Here is a 21470-nt window from a genome sequence, read left to right on the forward strand (position 1 = left end):
TCAAGATTGAAGGCCCCAAGAAACTAAAACCTAGGTTAATTGGCCCCTTTCCCATAAATAACATTTTGAATCCAGTTTCAATGAGATTAACTTTGCCCTCTGAATATGCCATCCACCTAGTTTTTCATGTATCTTTGCTCAAACCACATGATCCCTCCACACGAAAAGACAACCCTCCTCCACCTGTTGTAGTTGGAGACAATATTGCATATGAAGTAAATCGCATTATAGATGCAAAACGTATACATGGTCGATTACAGTATTTAATTGACTGGAAGGGTTATAATGTGTCAGAAAATCCTGGGAACCAGAAACACATGCACATACTCCAAGATTGGTCAGATCTTTCCATGCCTTGCATCCGGAAAAACCCTGTCACATACGGTCTTGGCATGTACACATGAATTACCTGGGAAAGATCTAAGGACCAAATCACCTTCACATGCACACGTGAGAAAATCTGAGACCCAAAGCTATTTAAACTCCACCCACTTGGTTTCCGATGCTTCGCTTCGTGCCTAAACACTCACCTGACTCCGGACCTGGGTGGCAGATCATCTGAAGTTTTTCAGCGCTCCACCCTGCTTCCTTGCCTGTCTTCACTCAGTGTCTTAGGCTGTGTTCTTGCTGTTCGGAGCACATTTCAGACGTTCCTTCCTGTTTCTGAATTTCCGGGTCCAAATCCTCTCCCAGCATGGTTTCCGATTTCCTGCAAAAGAGAAAAGAAAAGAGATTCAACAAAGGGTTGCCCAGCAACACCTCGCTCTGAATGGTAAAGCGTTAGCATGCTTGAACACATACCAGTAAGAATTTAAACTTTATCAGAACTGTGGCAGATACCTCTTGACCTTCTATAAATCAAGAGAACGTTTTGAAACTCTTTCTGAAACAATCCAAGGACTTTATGGACATTGAGTAAGTGAAGAACGTTAAAGTAAAACGGACATTTGTGTAAATACCTTGAGTCTGATTAGAAGACTGAAAGGGAACAGAGAGCTTGATTGCTATTATCATTTATGTATATTTAATGTGAAATTACGGAGCAAATATTGTAAAGGAAATCAGTAACTCTTGTGATAATTTGAGCAATCACAGATTATTAGTGCACCTGTAGTGTTTTTTTTGTTTATTCTTTCTTTTAGTTTCAAGAATCCTTTTGAGAAATGGTCAAGGGTAATTCAGGTATACCCAATTAAGAGTTCCAAAGCAGATGTTTGACCTAAAGAAGTGATTTAGGATGTTCAGATTAATCGGGTACATTTATCAGATTATACACGAGGTGAAAACTGAAGCCCAGTAACAATTTGCCTTTCTCGAGAGACATTCTACACCACTGAATTGTCAAGTCGGTCTACAAGAATCCAGTGTGTCTTCTCTTTTCTCTCGTCCCTATTCCGCTCCCTCCCCCGGGGTTCGATCAGGGCGGCAAGTGAATCTTATCCTTGCCTCTCTGGTGGAGTTCAGAGGGAGTTTGGTAATAGCAGCATCAAGGAAGGAACAAACCGGAGTACAGGTGGGTGAATTCATGACACCCTGGGCCCCGGGGACCACCACCTCCAAGGGGCTTTGTACTTGTTGGGAGGGGGGCCGCGCAGCCCCCATTCTAGAGCCCTTGATGGCCTGGGGACCATCACCCCCTAGAGCCAGCTGCAATGTCTCCCGCTATGCCATAGCAACCTCTACTTTGCTTCTTGGAAGCGAGAGCAGGAAACTTGCTCTCGCTTCCAAGAAGCAAAGCAGAATTGCTTTTGGGCAAAGGGAGCTGCATGTTAGCAGCTCCCCTTGCCCAAAAGCAATTATGGCTCCCGCAGGAGGCAAGGAGCCGGCAGGGACCGTGGGGCATTGGGGCTCCCTCCAAATTAAGGGTCAGCCCCTGGGGATGGGGTCCTGAGGCCAGAAATTGCATGGGAGGGGGGCACAAAGCCCCCTCTTCTTTAGTTTAGATTTTTTTTTAATGGAAGGGCAGCCCTGGGGGATGTGGTTCCGGGACTAGAGGTGGCCCAGGGGAGTGAGGCCACGCTGCCCCCTCCCGGCAATTTTTTTTTTACACAAGGCCAGGTCCTGGGGGATTGGGTCCCCGGGGTCACAAGTGACCTAGGGGACCCCCTCCCTGCAAAAAAATGAATAAAACAAGGCCAGGCCCCCTTCCTATTTCTTTTAAATGCTCAGGCCCTGGGAGATGAGATCCCCAGGGCCCAAAAATTGTTAAGAGAAGGCGGGCCACACAGCCCCCTCCTAAAAAACGAAAAAGAAAACCTAACCTGGATCTCGCCGGAGGCCCCGCCCCCTCCCTGCACCACTTGAAAACACACCTTCTGGCGTGTTTTGGGTTGGGGGATGAAGTCCCCTCGCATCTTATGGGTCCTTAAGGGCCAACTAGCCCACCAGGTACCTCCAGCAAGCACCACACAGTGGGATTGCTGAAAGGTGGTACGAGGCCACACCTTTGTTTACACCACTTTGCAAACGCGCCTTGTGGCGCATTGCTGATGGGGCAATGGGGTTCTGTTGTGTCCTGAGGCCCTCAGGACTAAAGTTTACAAACCATTCTCAATGTTGCCATCGAAAAGGGTACCATCAGCAACGAAGACAGAAACTACCTCACCAAATCCAATCTTGCAATACCCTACATTTACATGATACCTAAGATTCACAAACATGCAACCATACCTCCGTTTAGACCGATTGTCTCTACCATCAATTCATTACATGAACCGATTGGAAGAATCTGGACAAACATTTACAGCCCTTGGTACAATCCATGAGTACATACATCAGAGAGACCACTGACTTTTTAAACATCTTAGAAACCATCCAGGACTATATATATCTATACCCCATGACAAAGGCATGGAGGGAGTTGAATCTTTTCTCCTGACCACAGACAAACCTGATGACCACGACTGCTCTGCACGTGACTTAAGTGATGCCTCAGAGGTCAGAACCCGTAGGTCTATCTCTTCAACACCTTCTACCTTACAAGAAAAGAGGATATAAAACGGAAACACAGTCTGTTGTTTATGACAAAACTATAGATGCTAAATAGCTGGAACTACATTTAGTGACTCCTCTTTGATAACGGAGTGATTTCACACCCCATACAATCTCTCTGATCCTTATAAAAATGTACATATTCGCACTTTAGTTTAACTGCTGTTAAAATTAGTCTGAAAAATGCAGCTTTTTATCCCATTTCCAGTTAATAAGATTTGTACTGGAAATGGCGACTAATCTCCTGAAAAAAATGACATCCCGCCGCCAACCCCCACAGCATCCCCCCGCCCCCTCAAGGCCAACCCCACCACTCTCAAACTTCACCAGCCGCCACTGCACTCTGGAAGCCCATAGTTGGGGGGCAAGGACAGGCAGCAGAACAGGGGTGTAGTTACAAGGAGTTGGACTCACAAGAGGAAGAGTCATGAAAGGCGGAGTCTGACAGTCGAAATACACATCTAGGGCCAGATGTACCATAATTTTTCAACCCTTTTGCGACTTCAAAAACTGGTAGTGGTATGTACCAACGCTATTTTGCGAGTCACACACTCGCTATTAGGAAGGGGCGTGCCAAGAGCGTCACTTCCTAATACCATTGTTTACACTCGCAGTTTACAACATTCACAAACGGGAAGGGGTCCCGAGGGGACACTTTCCCATTTGTGAATGGGTGGGTGCGAAAATATTTTTTAAGAGAAGGCAGTGGTCCCAATTTAGGTAATCGCAATTTGCGAATCCCTTTTGCAAATGAAAGAAGCCTTTCCTAAATGCGAACTGTGCATTTAGGAAAGGCTAATTACCATCAACTTCAAGTTGATGGTAACCATGTGCAAACTGTGAAAAATTTACAAAATTGCATTGTTCAAAGTATCATGAGACGGCATGTGTGTGCTTTACAAGTACACACTTCTCTTTTGGGGGTAGTAATTCGGGGGGGGGGAGGCTTAGGCCCCTAGGCACCCTTGGCTTTGCATTCGCTGATTGCGATTACCAATTTGGTAATTGCAAATTAGCAAATGCAAAACCCTTCATTCCTATGGGTTTTTAGGGCTATAGGAATGAATGAAGTCATATTACCTAATAGCGATTCGCTATTTACAGAATCGCTATTAGGTAATGTTAAGGAATCGCAAAATAATTTGCAATTCCTAAATAAATTGCATTTTGAGATTCCAAAATAGCGATTCGGTAAAATTCGCTATTTCAGAATAAAAACATTTAAAATCCAAATCACATGTGACCAGAAAAAAAAAGAATCAATGTTACAAAATCAATTTCATAGGCATATAAAAACCCCAATAGCCAATTGCACGAATATAGATAAAAGGACTACCACGTTAGGGGTATTTTCAAGAAAGGCAGCAAGGCAGCAAAAAGGAAAACAATGATCATATGTGTACAGTTGATGCTTATGTAGCATTTATCATAGGGTACCTTTTTTGTCTGAGACGAACGGCTGCTACTAAGAAGCTTGCAATATTAAATATCTCCCATGGATCAATCAACATTTGGAGTTAAATTAAAGCAGGTTTAACCTGTACAAAACATTTTTTCTCTTAAAATAGGAACTAAGAACTTCCTGCGAATCACAGTATAATGGTCGCAAAACATTATAAAATGCATAGTATCCTGTGGTGAGAATTTGTCACAGGTACACAGACTCAAATCTTCTTGCCTACTCCATCCTTGGGAATTACCTAAAAAGAAGTGAATTAGGTTAAAACAGAACCTAGTTAAAAGCAAACGGTGGAAGGGTTTAGTAACAATTCTCAGGTAAGGTTCAGTCCGAGGGGAGGTTTTTAACCAAAAATAAGCCTTTACTGATGGTTTCAGTAGCTCCCGCTCCTCACGCTCCACCGACTGGAAATTCAAGAATTGGGTTTTAATCCAAGTCAGGTCCTCTTTTTTTATCATATCCGGTGAATTAAAAAGAACTGGGCGCCCCAATTTTAACATGCTGTGCTTAACGTAATAACGCCACGGGATACTACTAGCTTTAGTCCCTAATAATCTGATGGTTAAATGTTGAGTCTAGATTAAGCCAGGTCTGACACATACATAACCCCTAGCAGAATGGACAGAGAATGGTGACCATACGCGTTTGTTAAAGCTCAGAGAGCGGGGAACGTCGCATATGCTTGGAGAGGTTATTAAGAAATTCATTGACGTTCCATTAGTGGCATGTGAATTAAAAGAAAGTAATGAAGTGAGATTTCCTGGACATTTGCTTGTTCGTCATGAACTGGGTTCTAAAAGCAGGGCACCTGGACTTTGCTCTACAAGTTTCCTCACCCTTGTCCTGAGGAGGCCAAGAAGGATATAAAGGCTGATAAGTGTCAATTCTTGATGGATAACAAAAATTGAAGTTAATTGGGGGACTGATAAGAATGTATGCAAAAATGTATTTTCAACTTTCTGGACCCCCACCATATACTTATAATCCCAGATGGGTAATGTGACTGCTATAAAGAATGTGTGCCATGCAGACAGTGTTGCCTCCCCCATTGGGGAGTGGGGGCGTCGCCCCCCCTGCTTTCTTGGCGTGCGAGAAAGCAGAAACATAATGGTATTAAGTTTCATTTTATGTTTCTGCCTTCTTGTACGGCGAGAAAGCAGAAGTGCCTTTTTGGGGTGGGCAGTCCTGCTCCAGGGCAGGGGGGAGTGGCTTGCGCACTGTTGTGCATGCTGAGTGTTTGATCGGCTCCAGGGCCGACCAAACAGTCAGTACGTACAACAGTGGGCAAGCCACTCCCCCCTGCCCTGGAGCAGGACCGCCCACTCTCTCCTTTTTCTCTATTAGGCTGGTGCAGCGGCCTACAATGGAGAAAATGGCCCGGGTGGGGCGTGCTCCAATGCGCCTCACCACTTGTGATTGGTGGAGCCTGGAGGGGAGGGACGCTGCCTTTGCTGATGACGAGAGCTGCAGGCACAGAAAACGCAGGATGGCGGGAGCGGGAGCCGGGACCCATCCAGAAGCGGGACGGTAAGTTTTATGTAATATATTTTTTTTAATTAAATGAACCCCTCCCCCCTCCGTTAGGACCCAATTTCCACCCCCCCCACCCGCCCGTCATGCGGGCCGCGTCTGGAAGTACATCTAGAAGGCCTTACATCATAATTAAGTCGTTTAATGTGACTAAACAACAATGGCCTCGAGGAAACCCTCCACGCGGTAGCTACTAAAGATGGTAATTCACTCTGGGGCTCAAGCATGGAGGCAGGGATAAAGAATCTGAAGCGATAATTCTGTATCCATGAAAAATAATGTTGTAGAGGGTGTGACATTTACACGTCTTAAGATATGCAGAAATGTGGACAGGTTGTAGGTATTTACACTGCATTTGTCTGTACCTTCCCCGTGCATCGTCCAGGCCAGGCCCCCTACGAGCCTTCATGGCCCCCAGGTAGAGTCCAGGCACTGGGCCAGCTGCATAGAATGCCGCGCTCACCTGTCACAGCTGCATTATGTGACAACTGATATCTGTAGAAGGGCAGTAGACGGTGCTTTCCTGCCTGCCACCCCATGGGCTTCTCTCGCCCCTGCTGCTAGGATCAGGATTCAGCTAATGAGCAGGGCGAGCAGAATATTCCCAGAGAGGCACCTAGCGCCCACTTAATTAATAATTAAAAGCTCGGGTCCACCGGGAGCTGAATTCCAAAGACGGCGAGGCACAAACACCGTGTGGGAAAGCTGCATGGATAAGTGAAAATAAATATTTGAAGGGAACAGAAAGGTGTGGGTCACTCAAGGTGTGCCCAGCCTGCGTAAAGTTGTGACCCTGCCGTGTGGTTAAACACACAGCACTGCCCGCCGCTGCAGGTGTAAAGGCTGGGGAGAGGCCTAGAACAGAAGGGGAGCTTTGATTTGTTAACAAAAGAAAGAGGGCGGTGACCCGTGGGCCTGCTATTTACCTAACTTTGTCTGGCACGGCCTTAGAGTTCATGGTGGCCCACCACGGGGACTAGTTCTTTTAAAGTACTAGTCCCCGGCGCGGGTGTACAACCATCCCTTCGAGCTCATCATGGCAGTGAGTGAAATCAACTTTTGGTTACATTCAGAATGCCCGGTGCAGAAAGAGCTGTGAGTGTGTGTGATAGAGGTGAAGGCCACGTGGACTCTGTGCTGAACGACGAGCACACAGGGGAATGAGCAGCCTGGAAGGGCATTGTTCACCATGCTGGTGTCCAGCGAGATTCCTACTAATGACCGGTTTACCCAGTGCAATATAATACGCAATGGAGCCGTGTCGCATTAAAAGCAATCCTTCCTCGTTTAATGTTTTTTGGCAACTTAACTTTTCTTATGACGAGAGTATCAAGTCTGCTTTGACAATTTAACTTGCGTTTTTCTTAGACCGCGTACATTGTCAGGGCACTCTTAATTTCCATGCATGTTGGACAGTCCTGGCATGGATTCGTCGTTTTAATAGTTGGTGGGTGTAATCAATGGATGGTGCACGGACATGATAAAATAGTATTCACCCTAATGTTGTACACCAAGTGCTTTACTTATAAGAGGATAAGTATGGATTTAGTGGGTCCTCTCCCAAAATCAAAAAGATGATATATCGATATACTGGTTATTGTCGATAACGCAACTCGATACCCAGAAGCATTTCCCCTACAAACACCAAGCACGAAAAAAACATCAGTGAAAAGTTAATAGAATTGTTTTTGAGGGTAGGATTTTCAAGAGAGATTTTGACAGACCAGGGTACCCCCTTTGTTTCTCGTTTAATGAAACAAGTCTGTAAAACCTTAAAAATTACCCAAATAAAAACATCGGCTTATTACCCTCAGACAGATGGTCTGTGAATGCGATATAACGCCACCTTCAAGCTAACCATGAAGAAAATGCTAACTACCGAAGGGAAAGAATGGGACATGTTGTTGCCACTCGCCCTCTTTGTTATTTGAAGCCACGTTCAGAGAAGCTTGGGTTGTTCTCCCTTTGAACCTCTTTACGGGAGACAGCCACAAACCTTGCTAGAAATGACAAGAGGAGCGTGGGAAGAAGAGAAACAAGAAGAGACACAACACCATCTAGAATACAGCCAAAGCCTAAGAAACCGCATACAGAAATTGCGAGATTTTGCTCCCAAAAACCTAGAAAAATTTCAAAGAAGCCAGCAGATGGCTTACAATAAGGGAAAGAGGTGACAACAGTTACAGGTCCATGACTGGGTGCTCCTATTCCTACCTTCCTCAATACGCCAAAAACGGGCAGAAAGGAAGGGACCATATGAAGGTGCTGAAAGGATAGGCCTCACTACTTACCGGTTACACCTTTCCTCAACCAAAACCCAGATATACCACATAAATCTACTAAAGAAATGGTTGGGACCCCTCCCAAAAGACACCCATTACGTTTTGTCTGACTCAAAACCCATTCCTTCAACATTGAATAAATTGCCCATAAACGAACATCTAACAGAGGAACAAAAAGGGCCTCTTCAGCCCCTCTTAGAGTCCTTCTCCACCATCTTTTCGGACCTCCTGGGAAAATCAACAATACTCGAGCATGCCATTGTTACCACACCAAATAAAGCAATAAAACAACGCCCCTACAGAATACCAGGCGTTAGGCGGGACGCAGTTCCTGCCGAAATACAGAGCATGTTACAACTAGGAGTCATAAAACCTTCCAGCAGTAACTGGTCTCCCCCATTGTCATAGTTCTGAAACCTGATGGTTCCATCCGTTTTTGTATAAACGTCCGAGCAGTCAATGCCATCTCGAAATTTCACTCATACCCATTACCAAGAGTCGATGAATCGAGAAATTAGGCTTAGCCCAATATATAACCACATTCGACCTTACAAAAGACTATTAGCAGGTACCACTTAAACAGGAAGACCAAGAAAAAAACACCTTTAGTACCTCTAATGGGCTATACGAGTTACTGCACTGCCTTTTGGGTTACACAGAGCACCAGCAACGTTCCAAAGACTTATGAACAAAGTTTGTTCCCAACATCAAGAGTACTCCTTAGCCTTCATAGACGATATCATAATATTTAGCCCTAACTGGGAACTACATCTCGTCCATTGTGGGAAGATATTCCAAGCACTTAGGACTGCAGGGCTCCACGTGAACTCCAAAAAGTCCAGGATAACCTTCACCAAAGTCAAATATTTGGGCTAATTATTGGGAGATGGGGTTATCGCTCTGCAACAAGAGAAATTGAGAGCAGTCTTAGACACCCCCTTCCCTACCACCAAAAAAGGCATTAGATCCTTTTTGGGCTTACAAGGCTACTACCGCCGGTTTAAACCCAATTATTCTGAAATAGCAGCACCACTAACCGAGCTACTGAAGAAAGAGAAAAGGAACTAAGACTTGGTAAATCCTCCCCAAGCCGCCAGAAAGGCATTCCACAAGCTCAAGTGAGCCATAACCTAAGGCGGAGAAACCAGTAGGGAAGACCGGAAGAAACAGAACATCGAACAGCCATCCGAGAGGGAGAACTGGAGCCTTGGGGAGGTCACAGCTTGTTGGCGAGGAGGGAAAGTCGAAACAGAAGGAGACCAAACCTCACTGAAGGACGTGGAGTCACCATGCCATGGCCCCGGAGTGACGTGGCTCTTACAGGTGCGTGGGCGTCTATGGGGTTTTGGAAAGGGGCTGAGTAAGAGAGGGATGGGAGGGGAGGCCGAGGGGTGAAAGGGACCCAGGGAAAAGGAAATAAGTGAGATGGAAACAAAGACAAGAGCAGAAATCATCGGCTACTCTTCTTGTTTTGGTTGCTCCAACCTCTACCCCCACCCTTCACATTTACGCATAGCTATTATTTATCCTTCACATCCTCCTTTGATTAAATCATAAAGCAAAAACACTTACCTGAGTCTTTACCTTCTGTCTGAGAGACGACCGCGGCCGAGGCTCACCTAAGGGAATGAAGTGGAAGACCCTGTGGGAAAGAAGAATACAAAAGATTTCCTGTAATAATAATAAAAAGTGCATACCAAGAAATGATTCAATGCAGTGAGCTCCTTCTTGACCGACTCTTCTAGAACGGGGAGCTACATACACTCCCTACAGGGAATGGGAGACAGACACACAGAGACCAACAGACACACAGAGACCAACAGAGACACACAGACAGACACACACACGGGAAAGCAAAGTAGGAAAACGCTACATACAGTTGTTCTATGCTGGCATATATACATTATTTTATAAAGATGGTGGAACTATTGATTTGAATGCACTTTCTTTTCTTAAGTCACATATGTATGAAACAGTTCAGAGTCTGGAAAGCCCTGCAGCCCCTGCCCTGAGTGTTGCCTCTCAGTGTCCTGAAGATGCCCCCGCGCTCGTGCGTCACCCCGGGGTCAGAGGTCTCCCTCACCTCTGCTCGAGCCCCGCTCAGTGGGGGCTGCAGGGCCTAGGGGAGGGGGCACCGGGGGCCCGGATGCCTGTGAGGAGTGTGTCCCGGTGTGTTATTCCCCCTCCGAGTGACGCGCGAGCTCAACAAAACAAAACAAAACATGGGGTCTCACTGCTGGGCACGCGCAGGACCGCGCGTCACGGCTGCGCATGTGCGGAGCAAAGACACGACGTCCTATCGCCGAGTTAGGCCCTTGCACGGGGTACGGACTGTAAACCGCCCTGGACAGACGACGCGAAGCCTCACTGCGCCTGCGCAGAGAGACACTTCCCGCTCATACGCCTGCGCAGAGGAAAGACACTTCTCCCAGAGGAGTCGACCGAGGAGCTTTGCATTTAAATATATCTCACCCTGTGCTGTGGCGCGAGGCGCCTCGTGCTCCGCGACGGGAGGCAGTTGTATCTCATTCATTGTGTCCCCGCGCGGACACTGGAATCCAAGGCCTTCCTGACCTCGCGTTCCGCGGTGGGAGGCAGTGTCTGTCCTCGGCGCATGCGCAGTTGTCCATCTACGGTCCTCTCTAACCCACGCTCATAGTTCAGTGCTGGGGTTACTCAAAGGCCCCAGAAAGCTCAGCCAGACCCACAGCAGGGAGCCCAGGCCCCACATGAAACCCCAGATGAGGCATGAGGTACAAAGACTGTCTGGAGGGTCTCGAGCCTCTTCCGGGATTCATTTGTTGTTCTTGTTGCATCGATCGATGATTATTTTGTATCAGCAATGCTCATTGGCCCTCACTGCTGGGGTTGGGTCGCTCTTTTCAAGGCCTCAGCAAACGGGGACAAGTCTGTGATGAGAAGATCGACCAGTAAAAGTAACACATGTACAGGATAAAAAAAGTAGAAAAATAAATAGATAGCAGTGTCCTATCCATAATGTAGCAAAATACAGTAAACCTAGGTAAAGTGCATATTGTGAATAGTACAATACGAATGACTTCACAGATCGCACATAGATTTCCGTGCAGCCGTAGCTACAATGCGCAAGATCGATGCAACATTGTCCAATTTAAATTTGCAGTCAACAGCGTCTGTTAAATTAATAGGTGACAATTTTTTAAAATACGGAATTAGCAACCATTGTGCATATTTCATATAGTATTTACTAAAGACTAAAAAGTGTAAAAGCGTTTGACCGCTGTGACCATCACATGGACATGGCAGTGAGTCACGTTTTGCGTTATAGCTATAGGGAAAACAAAGCAAATATCTTACTGTACCAGCTCTTAAACGGAATAGGAGGCCTCTCTCCCATTGGGACATGGGTAGTGCAATATAACTTGGTAGACAATGCTCAGGGTGCTCAATGGATATAAATTTTGCGACCGTTTTTATATTCAATTCCCTTTCTAGTTTATCCGCGCTATAAAGTGCGTACAATGCTGCCTTCAAAACGTTTTTGTCCATTGTTACAGCTGTGTTCGAGTTGGCAAACAGTCTACCAAGGTTATTGCTTTCCAAAGTCTTCACTACCCCAGGAAGCCATGGAATATCCATCCCTTTCTCACAGCGAAGACTATCATCTATTATGTCCCTTGTGAGAGAAGCCTCGGGATTCTCCATTATGGCTAGCCAAAATAGTACAGGGCGGGCCCTTATGATGTCTTCAATGTATCCTAATTTCAGTTTGCCGTGACATATGTACAGAGGGGTGGAGATTGGAGCGCCCAAGAGTTTTCTACAAAATCTACTTTCCTCTGATTGGACGCAAGAGCAGTTGGCAACACTCCATTCCTCTGCCTCATAGGTAGCTATTGGTACACACAGGATCTTAAAAATCTTTAAAAAGGCTGGAATTGTTCCCGATCTTCTAGGGCGGAGGAGACTGAGGTTTGAGTTAAAAGCCTTCGAGAACTTACTTTTACAATATGCCAAGTGTTCACACCAGGTGCCGTTCGCAGCGAAGATTATTCCAAGATAAGGGGAAGTAGCAGTGCAAGTTAATTTTTGGTCGCCCACAGAGATAAAATATTAACAGACATTTCCTTGGCCCACAAGGCATTATAAAAGATTTCTTAAAATTTGTGCATAAATCTAGGCCGGACATAAAATCTGTGAAACCTCGAACTAAAGTGCGTAGTGCATTTGGTGTGCGACCAATTAAAACTGCATCATCTGTGTATAAAAGCACTAGGAGAGGTTTGCCTTGAATTCTGGGAACATCATTAGTTAGTGTGATCAGTAAATTGTTTATATATATGATAAATAGAAAAGGGTCCAGAACACACCCCGTCTGACTTCTCTGTCTACACTGATGTAATTGGAAAGTTCTCCCCCAACACCAATCCTGACCTCGCTTTCAGGTCCTTATGGAGATAGGCTAAATAATGAACAAGGGCCTCATCCAGTCCATATTCTAAAAGGATGGACCATAGACGGGACCTATTGACAAAATCGAAAGCCTAGGACATGTCCATAAAAGAAAGCTAAGTAAAGTGGCAAGTGCTGTGCAAAAGTGTACTTCCCTATGATCAAATTAAGATTAAGACTTTGCTCGTTTGTGCCAACTTTACCCTGAAACGTAGTTGGCATTGTTCTAAAACTGATTGTCCTCTGACCAGGTTAAAATTTTTGTGTATAAAACTCTGCCTAAAATTTTAAGGTTGTTATCTATGAAGGAGATCGGTCTACAGCAACAAGGTTGTGTGCAATCGCCGTTTTTAAAAATGGGAACGATCGTGCTAGTAGACCATGTCTTAGACAGTGGGGCATTGGTTAGAATATGAAAAATATTTAACAACAGTGGGGCCCAAAAATCTGGTTTATCTTTAATAAGATCAATGGCCAACCCATCAGGGCGTGGAGTTTTATTGCCCGCACTCTGACGTATAGCCTCCTCAACCTTGTTTATTGATAATGGGATTCCAGGTGGCCCCCTGTTAATAAAAGGGTCAGATTAAAAAGCAGGCTCTTGGTAAATAGTGGAAAAGTGACTTTCTCAGGTGGCGCTCATTATGTTGCATCTGATGGGAGTGAACGGCTGTCCAATTGATCTTTAGCGGTAGTCCAAAATATATTCCCATTATTTAAGCTGGCGGCATTAATGAGCGCATCCCATTACACCTAGGGCTTTGAGATAGGACCTTGCGGAGCTTTCTGTTGGCAATTGAGCACTCCTGATTGAACCATCTAGGTTCACGCAGTACTGTACAAATGGGTTTAGACAGCAAGGATTTAATGGTCCACTGAGTTCGGTAAAGGCGCTGATAGCCACTGGGTGTGGAACAGATTAATGTTTCCCCTAACCATAGAACTGAATCGTTCTGTAATATTAATGCCTCGCCAGCCCATTCTGAGGTTATCTGTAGATGGTGATCGGTCCCTAGCACCACATTCTGTCTGAGGCGTTGGAACTGGAGACATCCGTAACGTTATTTGTATTGGGTTATGGTCCCCAAAGATTGTGGCCATAATTTCGGCTTTAAGCAAGCTTGCTTCTAAAGCGGGGGAGATAAAAAACATTATCAATTGTAGATGAGCAGCCCCTCCCTCTGAATGTCGGTTCGGGGGGGGCATTATCTTTTGTAGTTGCATCAATTTCCATAACATTAATTAAGTGAAGGGTGTTCAAATGGTCCATTAGCTCTCTACCCCTATTGCATGTTTGTCTGCTCCTGTGTGAATATTCACTTGACCATGAGTAAGATAGCTTAGCATTAAAATCGCCCCCTGACAGCTTCCTACTGACTTGAAAGAGTCTTTGAATTTTCCAATAGATGCAATAAAATTAAACAAATTTATAAAATGCATATTTGGAACAGAATGAAAATCACAAGACCTGCCAAACGCCATTCAGCTACAAGCAATGCGCCCGCATATTTATGGTTAATTCCTTCCACCCGAAAAGGAGCGTTTTTCAAAGCACAGCAAGTGGGTGTTCGCCATGACCCTTCATCAGTATGAACGCTGTACCCTTCAATACGTTTTATTTGGTAGCCGAAACCATGCACCTTATTGCTGCTCTACTATAAACAAAAATCAAACTTTGATACTAATATACACCTGGGGTATACTTAGACGTGGGCTATTGTGTAAAACTAAACAAGCCCACACACAGAGCGTCCCGTATGCCACCCATAACCGTCAAAGTACCTATTTTACACACACAAGCAAAACATGTTTCTAAACATGGAAATAAATATAAGTAAACTCAACCACGATTATAAAAGACTTCTAGACAGAAAAGATGTTGGCCTTCACTAAGCCAGATGACTCACTGAGTTGACCCGACATCCGAGTGTGACCTCTACCAAATCTGAATACTCGTAGGGCAGGCTCAGCCTTTCATCGTTTAGAGGGTGATAAACTGGCCGCCATTGAGCTGGTGATAGGAACATCGGGTTATAAGGCTGCAATTGGTGTGATGCAGAAATGTACTTCTAATAACTCGTCCCACCCGTAGAGGTTTATTCACAGTAAATTACACCTCGTTCACTCCTGAGGCAGAAAGAGGCTTAAAGCTTCTGCCATCAGTAAACAATGTTATGTTATGTTATGTTAACATTTTGATTAAGCGCAACAGCTTCCCCAGCAAAGAGGCGTCCCGGCGCTGAGGATCCACAAGTACCATACCAATAGCGGAGAAAGAGCTGAGGCAGGAAGTCCTAAGGAGAGGGGAACAGATGGGTCTTAACGGCTTTCCGGAAGGCGGACAGGTTTTCCAAGGAGCGAATATTAAATGGCAAGGAATTCCAGAGCTTAGCTCCCAGAACCCTGAAGGAGCGACCGCCAATACGGCAGAGCTTTGTGCGGGGTACTATCACTAGGTGTTGGCCTAAAGAGCGCAGACTGCGCTGTGGCACATAAGGTGTTAGAAGCGGGCGCAGGAGTTTTGGGCATCTGGATTTGAGGATCTTGAATGCCAGGGTGAGGGTTTTAAATTGAATACGAGCTTCAATGGGAAGCCAATGCAGCTTTCGAATGGTAGCTCTGACAGAGCATCTGCGGGGAAGACCCACCAAGGATCTTGCCGCCGAGTTCTGAACTCGTTGCAAAACGCGCTATCTCCGCTTTGTTTGCACCCAAAAATAAAACACTGGCATAGTCCAAGCGAGAGAGGATTGTGGATTGTACAATGAGTTGCCGGACTTTAGAGTAAAAAAATTTGAGTATCGGGTTAAGACTCCTCAGCAGGCCCACACAGGTAGCTGCCACTCTTTTTGAGTGGGTCTGGAAGCTAAGCGAGGAGTCTATCCAGACTCCCAGGTTTTTGACTAATGATTTAGGTGGTGGAATGGTGCCCAAAGAAGAGGGCCACCAGTGCTCGTTCCAATAGCTGGTATTCCTCCCAACAAGCAGCACCTCCGTCTTACCTGCATTGAGCTGCAGGCAATTGTCCATCATCCACTGGGCTACTGCAGCCAGCCCACTCCTGAATCTCGAGGCCGAAGTAGATGGTCCTTCGGTGAGAGTGATGACCAGCTGCGTGTCATCTGCATATGACACCAGCGTGAGGTCCCACTCCTTAGCCACTACCGCAAGTGGCTGCACGTAGAGATTAAAAAGGGATGGGCTAAGTGCAGAGCCCTGAGGGACTCCCTGGCTGATGGAATGGGACTGGGAGAGAAACGGGGGAGCCGACACCCGGAAGGATCTGTCCTTCAAGAATGAGCGGAACCATTCCAGGGCAAGACCGGTAATCCCTACTGTCGCCAGACGATGTAGCAGAATGTCATGTGAAACTGTATCAAAGGCTGCGCTGAGATCTAACAGAATCAGCGCAGCGCTCTGACCGGCATCAAGAATTGTCCGGAGGTGTTCAGTCGTGGACAGGAGGGCAGACTCAGTACTGTGGCCTGGCCTGAACCCGTTTTGTGATGGGTCTAGGATGGTATTATTTTTTTTTTTTAAACTTTTATTGAAATCAAACAGACATACAACAAACAAAAAACCTTCACAAGGCGAATACACTTCAATACGTCATCGTGGGTCCATGTGTTCGGAGCTTCAGTACAGGTTCTAATCAGTACATTCAGGTAAAGTAGGGGTAGGGGCAGGCAAGGAGACATGTGACAAATACAACAATAATGTCGATTGAACGCCAATTAAGGGGATAAAGACTCTTCAGCGGACAAGTCGTGAGGGGGAGTACATATGTTACCCCTATACGCGTTCCATTGGGACCAGATACGACCCCACTTCTTGGGACGCCCACGGGAAAGAAATACAGTCTTTTCTCGAAACATACACCAGTCCATGTTTTCTTTCCAGGCTGATATGGTAGGTGGTCTGTTCGAGCCCCAGAGCTGAGCAATATCTCTCTTAGCAACCATGTTACCAAGGGTTGCCCACGTGGTTTGTGCAGAGTTGTAGTCATTAGGCTCCCACACATTGAGCAGACAGCGCCTCGCCTCGGGCAGCAGAGACACACCCGTAACACTCTCCATGACAGCATGCACACGAGCTCAGAATCGCACCATCTCCGGGCATTCCCATAATATGTGGAGAAAGGTGCCAGACATACCACAGCCGCGCTTGCATAACCCATCCACGGAAAACCCCATCCGGACCAGGCAGGGCCCAGTGACATACACTCTGAGGAGTATTTTCAATTGAAAAAATCGTAGGCGGGCAGGAATGGCGACCTCCTTAGGGGAAGACAAGGCAGATTGCCAGTCCTCATCGTCCAGTTCCAGACCGTCTGAGCACCACGCCTCTCTAAGATGAACCAGCAAATCCGCCCTGTTGTTAATAAGCTTCTTATAAATTAAGGAGATCGTACTATCAGGCACATGACCATCAAGAATGCGGTCTTCCAAAGGGGAGGATTCGGGAATGTCAGTGCCTTCAGGGAACACCGACAACAAAGCATGGCGGACCTGGGCATATCGAAAGAATTCCGAGGCATTCAGTTCATATTCCTGACGCACCACTTCGAAAGACTTAACTGTCCCCTTCGACCACAAGTCACCCACTCTACTGATGCCAATCATGTCCCATTTATCAAAGCCTTTCGTCCGCCGCAGAGAACCCAGGCATTCCGAATCATACAGGGGGGTGGCCAGAGTAAATCTACCACGCCAGCCCAAAGCCGCAGTCGCATTACGCCACACACTCACAGCAATCTTGGTGGGACCGGTCAGTGTCCCGGGGCGACCACCGGAGTAGAGCGCCCTTCTAAAGGACAGTCCAGGAAGGATAAGCTTATCCATAGTAAACGCCGGCGCGGGGCCTGGGGCGTGAGTCGCGTGGTTAATCGCGCTGAGCTGGGATGCCCAGTAATACCGCCTGATGTCCGGGAGGGCGATACCGCCATCATACCAAGGAAGTGTAAGCTTGGAGAGAGCAATACGTGCGCGCCCATCCCAGATAAGGCGCCTCTGTAGATTTTCAACTTAACGGAAGTAACTGGAAGCAATCGGGTCAAAGGAGTTTTGCAGCGCATACAAGAAACGGGGCAAGGACATCATCTTAAAAAGCGCCGCTCGGCCGAGGGGTGATAGTGGCAACGTACGCCAGCAAGCCACGTCAAGTCTAAGCCGCTGTAGGGGGGGCAGTAAGTTAAGTTCATAACGCTTAGCGGGGTCCAATGAAACATAAATCCCCAAGTACTTAAAACCGGTATGCGCCACCTGGATTGGAAATCTACGCGGCAACGGAGGGAGAACTCCCGCCAGAACGTAGACGCAGGATTTAGCCCAATTGATGACGAGACCGGAGTTCTTGCTGAAGGAAGCAAGTACATCAAAAAGCACGTTGGGGGATTTCTGAGGCGAGGTGAGATAGAGGAGAATGTCGTCTGCGTACAACGAGACGCGATCTTCAAAGTCAGGGGACCATCGAATGCCCCGCATAGACGGCTCCCAACAGAGCCATTCCGCAAGCGGTTCGAGGGCGAGAGCAAAGAGCATGGGAGACAACGGACAGCCCTGCCTGGTGCCTCGTCCGAGCTCAAAGACGCAAGAAACTCGTCCGTTAACCACTACCTGTGCCAGGGGTTTCTCATAAAGAAGCTTCACCCAGGCTATGTAGCCCGGCCTAAACCCGAATTTCGAGAGGGCGGCCCATAGGTAAGGCCATTCGATAGTATCGAAGGCCATGGTAGCGTCGAGAGAAAACAAAATTGCCGGTTCCGCAAGCGTCTCGGCTCTCGCGAGAACTCCATGGAGTCTACGCAGGTTTACGGCAGTGTTGCGGTGCGGGATAAAGCCGGATTGATCCGGATGGACCAGATCACCAATCACCGTGACCAATCGATTAGCCAGAGCTTTTGCCAAGATCTTGGGCTCGGCGTTAAGCAAGGAAATAGGCCTGTAGGAGGCGCAATGATTACGAGGTTTACCCACCTTAGGGATAACAACGATAGTAGCAAGTCGTTGGTCAACGGGAAGGGAACCGGACTCCAGGGCCTCGAGAAACATATTCCTTAAATGAGGCGCCATCTTGTCAGGCTGCAGCTTGTAAAGTTCGATAGGCAAACCATTGGGGCCCAACGCTTTACCGGTACGGAGGGATCGAATCGCTGTTGCGATTTCATCCACCGTTAGCGGGGCATCCAAAAGGTCCCTGTCTGCGTCAGAAAGACAAGGTAAAGCAATGTCCCTCAACAGTGAACGAGAGACTTCCTCATCCCGATCACAGACCGAGGTATATACAGTCTCAAAGTGATCCGCGAAACATTGAACGATCCCAACGGGGTCCGTAACGCACTCACCATTCAGCCGCTCAACCACCGGGACTACGCGATTCACTCTCTCCTTTCTATCCAACCACGCCAAAATGTACCCGCTTTATCTCCCACATCATACAATCGTCCCTGCTGCTCCCTGTTCATCACTCTTGCTGCGTCCGTGACAAGGGCCTTGTAATCAGCCTGTTTCAAAGCTAGGGAGTGCAGCTTGGAGCTAGTTACACCAAGGCGGAGATCATCCTCCAGAGCAACTATTTCAGACTCCATCCGCACCACCTCCACAGTAGCGGCTTGTTTAGCAGCGGCTATTAGTGATAAAGACTGCCCACGCACAACAGTTTTAAATGCTTCCCACAATGAAACAGCCGAGGTAACAGACCCCACATTTTCAGCAAAATAGTTCTCAACTGTTTTGACAAGGCCGGAGCGGGTCAGGGGATTATGGGAATATCACGGGTTAATCGGAGCCACTCTTCCCTCGACACCCACACCAACCTCGAAACGGAGCCACAAGGGGGAGTGATCTGAAATTCCCCTAGGGAGCTGACGAACTTCCCTAATAGAAGTAGACTGTACCGCTGGCAGTAGAAAGTAGTCCAGTCTAGACAAACTACCATGAGCCCCAGAGTGAAAAGTGTATTGCAATTGTGTGGGGTGTAGCAGCCTCCAAGTGTCAATAAGCCCAAGAGTGTCCATAAAAGTACTATTTCTATTTTCTATTTAGGGAGTTTTATAAAGCGCATGGTGACGCAAAACTTTTATTACTGGAACTTACAGAAGCGGCATACCTACTGAGCGAATAGGGCAGTTTTAAGCTTGGCTCTAAAAATTGATTCTGATGACTCTAATCGCAGTGCCATGGGTAACTTGTTCCATCTAGCAGCTGCAAGGTATCTGAAAGATCTTCCGCCCATCCGTGCTCTAGACACCTTAGGAACAACCAGGAGTCCAGAGCCGGAGGATCTCAAGGATCGGGGAGGTTCGTAAGATGTCAAAAGTCCTTGCAGAGGGAGAGGAGATCTCCCATTAATGATCCGATGGCACGTACATAGTGCTTTAAATTCTACCCTGCTTCTGACCGGGAGCCAGTGCAGAGACCGGAGGGCCGCTGCAGAAGCGGCTCTTCTGGGTAGTCTAAGCACTAATCGGGCAGCGGCATTCTGTAGGACCTGTAAGCGGCTGAGATTCTTCTCCAAGGTACCTAAATAGAGAAGATTGCCATAGTCCATCCTTGATGTGACTAGTGCATGTACCAAGGTTTGTCGGGCTCTCACGGGCAAGAACTTCAGAGTCTTCCTGAGACTTTTAAGGGTCCCAAAGCATAGTCCGACCACCTGGTTGATCTGAGGGCCAAAGGTGAGGGCAGTATCAAACCAGATGCCCAGGTTCCTTGCTTTCTGGCATGGAATGGGTGTTGGGCCTAGACAAGATGGCCACCATGCCGACGTCCACGCAGACTGGCAGCCCCCCACGACCAACACCTCGGTCTTGCCTCCGTTGAGCTTGAGGCAGTTGGCGGACATCCAGGCAGCAAGATCTTGCATGCATGCTCTGAAGATGTCCGCCGAAGGACCGGGTGCACGCGACAGGGAGATAACCAACTGCGTGTCGTCGGCATACGACACCATACTGAGGCCGTGACTCTCTACTAAGGTGGCAATCGGAGCGACATAAAGATTGAAAAGTGTTGGACTCAGGGACGAGCCCTGCGGCACCCCCTGGTCCAAAGGAATTCGCTCAGAGTAGTGGTCACCCTGCCTCACTTGGAAACCCCGGCCAGTAAGAAATGAGTAAATCCATTTCAACGCTGCCCTTCTCACCCCAACCTTGTTCAGACACTGTAGCAAGATGGAGTGTGCTACAGTGTCGAACGCGGCGCTAAGGTCTAATAAGATTAGCGCCATTGTTTGTCCCTCGTCTGCACCCTGCCTGAGAGCTTCGGTGGCCCTCAGAAGGGCAGACTCCGTAGAATGACGGGGCCGAAACCCGAATTGGGTAGGGTGAAGATGGTTGCCTTCCTCCACATATGTCATCAGCTGTTTATTTACCACCTTCTCCGCTACCATGGAGAAGTAAGGCAGCAAGGAGATGGGGCGAAGGTTGTCCAGTTTCTCAAAGCTAATGCTGGGCTTCTTGCGGAGGGGAAGCACCACAGCCTGTTTCCAATCCTCAGGTATTAAACTGGATCGGAAGGAGACATCTAACACATGCCTGATGTAGGGTTCAAGGGTCTCCAGACTGTCACTCAACCTTTTAGGGGATGCGGGATCTCGGGGAGAGCCAGATTTAACAGATCTGCAGATTTTAACTAGCTCTTCCGGTGTGGGCGTGGTAAAATTAAGTAGCTGATTTTGATCATCTTCCTCTGCTACTAGGTCAGCCGGCTCTTCCGCTGCATGAGGTATTTCGGGGAAATCAGCGTAAATTTTAGACACTTTATCTCCGAAGTAGTTAGCAA

At 47.2% G+C, this 21470-nt stretch overlaps 1 protein-coding gene across 1 annotated transcript in view; it reads left to right on the plus strand.

Annotated features, from left to right (window-relative positions):
* The window catches only part of LOC144806413 (uncharacterized), a 206051-nt gene that overhangs the window by 119990 nt on the left and 64591 nt on the right, over window positions 1-21470 (plus strand). The gene's annotated exons all lie outside the window — the stretch shown is intronic.

Source organism: Lissotriton helveticus (genome assembly GCF_964261635.1).
Source record: "Lissotriton helveticus chromosome 1_1 unlocalized genomic scaffold, aLisHel1.1 SUPER_1_unloc_7, whole genome shotgun sequence".
Lineage (NCBI taxonomy): Eukaryota > Metazoa > Chordata > Amphibia > Caudata > Salamandridae > Lissotriton > Lissotriton helveticus.